A 3,945-nucleotide genomic window follows, 5' to 3' on the forward strand; every position below is an offset into this window, starting at 1 on the left:
TGCAAGGGGTAGAGGTGAGGGTCCCGCCCACCTCTCAATCTTACAGACATGAAGGTGGAGGCTCTGCAGGGTGAGGTGAGGGTCCCGCTCCTCTCAGTCTCCAGACATGAAGGTGGAGGCTCTGCAAGGTGAGGTGCGGGTCCCGCCCCTCTCAATCTACAGACATGAAGGTGCAGGCTCTGCAGGGTGAGGTGAGGGTCCTGCCCCTCTCAATCTACAGACATGAAGGTGGAGGCTCTGCAAGGTGAGGTGCGGGTCCCGCCCCTCTCAATCTACAGACATGAAGGTGCAGGGCTCTGCAGGGTGAGGTGAGGGTCCTGCCCCTCTCAGTCTCCAGACATGAAGGTGGAGGCTCTGCAGGGTGAGGTGAGGGTCCCGCCCTCTCAATCTACAGACATGAAGGTGCAGGCTCTGCAGGGTGAGGTGAGGGTCCCCCCCCTGCTCAGGTCTCCAGACATGAAGGTGGCAGGGCTCTGCAGGGTGAGGTGAGGGTCCCGCCCCTCTCAGTCTCCAGACATGAAGGTGCAGGCTCTGCAGGGTGAGGTGTGGGTCCTGCCCCTCTCAATCTGCAGACATGAAGGTGCAGGCTCTGCAGAGTGAGGTGAGGGTCCTGCCCCTCTCAATCTACAGACATGAAGGTGGAGGCTCTGCAAGGTGAGGTGCGGGTCCTGCCCCTCTCAATCTACAGACATGAAGGTGCAGGCTCTGCAGGGTGAGGTGAGGGTCCCTGCCCCTCTCAGTCTCCAGACATGAAGGTGCAGGCTCTGCAGGGTGAGGTGAGGGTCCTGCCCCTCTCAGTCTCCAGACATGAAGGTGGAGGCTCTGCAAGGTGAGGTGAGGGTCCTGCCCCTCTCAATCTACAGACATGAAGGTGGAGGCTCTGCAGGGTGAGGTGCGGGTCCTGCCCCTCTCAGTCTCCAGACATGAAGGTGCAGGCTCTGCAGGGTGAGGTGCGGGTCCTGCCCCTCTCAATCTACAGACATGAAGGTGCAGGCTCTGCAGGGTGAGGTGCGGGTCCCGCCCCTCTCAATCTACAGACATGAAGGTGCAGGCTCTGCAGGGTGAGGTGAGGGTCCCGCCCTCTCAGTCTCCAGACATGAAGGTGGAGGCTCTGCAAGGTGAGGTGCGGGTCTGCCCCTCTCAGTCTCCAGACATGAAGGTGCAGGCTCTGCAGGGTGAGGTGCGGGTCCTGCCCCTCTCAATCTACAGACATGAAGGTGCAGGCTCTGCAGGGTGAGGTGAGGGTCCTGCCCTCTCAATCTACAGACATGAAGGTGCAGGCTCTGCAGGGTGAGGTGAGGGTCCTGCCCCTCTCAATCTACAGACATGAAGGTGCAGGCTCTGCAGGGTGAGGTGAGGGTCCCGCCCCTCTCAGTCTCCAGACATGAAGGTGCAGGCTCTGCAGGGTGAGGTGCGGATCCTGCCCCTCTCAATCTACAGACATGAAGGTGCAGGCTCTGCAGGGTGAGGTAAGGGTCCCGCCCTCTCAGTCTCCAGACATGAAGGTGGAGGCTCTGCAGGGTGAGGTGAGGGTCCCGCCCCTCTCAGTCTCCAGACATGAAGGTGCAGGCTCAGCAGGGTGAGGTGCGGGTCCTGCCCCTCTCAGTCTCCAGACATGAAGGTGGAGGCTCTGCAAGGGTGAGGTGCGGGTCCTGCCCCCTCTCAATCTACAGACATGAAGGTGGAGGCTCTGCAAGGTGAGGTGCGGGTCCTGCCCCTCTCAGTCTACAGACATGAAGGTGGAGGCTCTGCAGGGTGAGGTGCGGGTCCTGCCCCTCTCAATCTACAGACATGAAGGTGCAGGCTCTGCAAGGTGAGGTGAGGGTCCCGCCCCTCTCCATCTACAGACATGAAGGTGGAGGCTCTGCAAGGGAGGTGCGGGTCCCGCCCCTCTCAGTCTCCAGACATGAAGGTGGAGGCTCTGCAGGGTGAGGTGCGGGTCCCTGCCCCTCTCAATCTACAGACATGAAGGTGCAGGCTCTGCAGGGTGAGGTGCGGGTCCTGCCCCTCTCAATCTACAGACATGAAGGTGCAGGCTCTGCAGGGTGAGGGTGCGGGTCCTGCCCCTCTCAATCTACAGACATGAAGGTGCAGGCTCTGCAGGGTGAGGTGAGGGTCCTGCCCCTCTCAATCTACAGACATGAAGGTGGAGGCTCTGCAAGGTGAGGTGCGGGTCCTGCCCCTCTCAGTCTCCAGACATGAAGGTGCAGGCTCTGCAGGGTGAGGTGAGGGTCCCGCCCCTCTCAGTCTCCAGACATGAAGGTGCAGGCTCTGCAGAGTGAGGTGAGGGTCCGCCCTCTCAGTCTCCAGACATGAAGGTGCAGGCTCTGCAGGGTGAGGTGAGGGTCCCGCCCCTCTCAGTCTCCAGACATGAAGGTGGAGGCTCTGCAGGGTGAGGTGAGGGTCCCGCCCTCTCAGTCTCCAGACATGAAGGTGCAGGCTCTGCAAGGTGAGGTGCGGGTCCTGCCCCTCTCAGTCTCCAGACATGAAGGTCAGGCTCTGCAGGGTGAGGTGAGGGTCCCGCCCCTCTCAGTCTCCAGACATGAAGGTGCAGGCTCTGCAAGGTGAGGTGCGGGTCCTGCCCCTCTCAATCTACAGACATGAAGGGTGCAGGCTCTGCAGGGTGAGGTGAGTGTCCTGCCCCTCTCAATCTACAGACATGAAGGTGCAGGCTCTGCAGGGTGAGGTGAGGGTCCCGCCCCTCTCAGTCTCCAGACATGAAGGTGCAGGCTCTGCAGGGTGAGGTGCGGATCCCGCCCCTCTCAGTCTCCAGACATGAAGGTGGAGGCTCTGCAGGGTGAGGTGCGGATCCCGCCCCTCTCAGTCTCCAGACATGAAGGTGCAGGCTCTGCAGGGTGAGGTGAGGGTCCCGCCCCTCTCAGTCTCCAGACATGAAGGTGGAGGCTCTGCAGGGTGAGGTGCGGGTCCCGCCCCTCTCAGTCTCCAGACATGAAGGTGCAGGCTCTGCAGGGTGAGGTGCGGGTCCTGCCCCTCTCAATCTACAGACATGAAGGTGCAGGCTCTGCAGGGTGAGGTGAGGGTCCGCCCCTCTCAGTCTCCAGACATGAAGGTGCAGGCTCTGCAGGGTGAGGTGAGGGTCCTGCCCCTCTCAATCTACAGACATGAAGGTGCAGGCTCTGCAGGGTGAGGTGAGGGTCCCGCCCCTCTCAGTCTCCAGACATGAAGGTGCAGGCTCTGCAGGGTGAGGTGAGGGTCCCGCCCCTCTCAGTCTCCAGACATGAAGGTGCAGGCTCTGCAGGGTGAGGTGACGGTCCCGCCCCTCTCAATCTACAGACATGAAGGTGGAGGCTCTGCAGGGTGAGGTGAGGGTCCCGCCCCTCTCAGTCTCCAGACATGAAGGTGCAGGCTCTGCAGGGTGAGGTGAGGGTCCTGCCCCTCCCAGTCTCCAGACATGAAGGTGGAGGCTCTGCAAGGTGAGGTGCGGGTCCCGCCCCTCTCAATCTACAGACATGAAGGTGCAGGCTCTGCAGGGTGAGGTGAGGGTCCCGCCCCTCTCAATCTACAGACATGAAGGTGGAGGCTCTGCAGGGTGAGGTGAGGGTCCCGCCCCTCTCAATCTACAGACATGAAGGTGCAGGCTCTGCAGGGTGAGGTGAGGGTCCCGCCCCTCTCAGTCTCCAGACATGAAGGTGGAGGCTCTGCAAGGTGAGGTGCGGGTCCTGCCCCTCTCAATCTACAGACATGAAGGTGCAGGCTCTGCAGGGTGAGGTGAGGGTCCCGCCCCTCTCAGTCTCCAGACATGAAGGTGGAGGCTCTGCAGGGTGAGGTGAGGGTCCTGCCCCTCTCAATCTACAGACATGAAGGTGCAGGCTCTGCAGGGTGAGGTGAGGGTCCCGCCCCTCTCAGTCTCCAGACATGAAGGTGCAGGCTCTGCAGGGTGAGGTGCGGGTCCTGCCCCTCTCAGTCTCCAGACATGAAGGTGCA

This window comes from Lissotriton helveticus, chromosome 1_1 (genome assembly GCF_964261635.1).
Source record: "Lissotriton helveticus chromosome 1_1, aLisHel1.1, whole genome shotgun sequence".
Taxonomy (NCBI): Eukaryota; Metazoa; Chordata; class Amphibia; order Caudata; family Salamandridae; genus Lissotriton; species Lissotriton helveticus.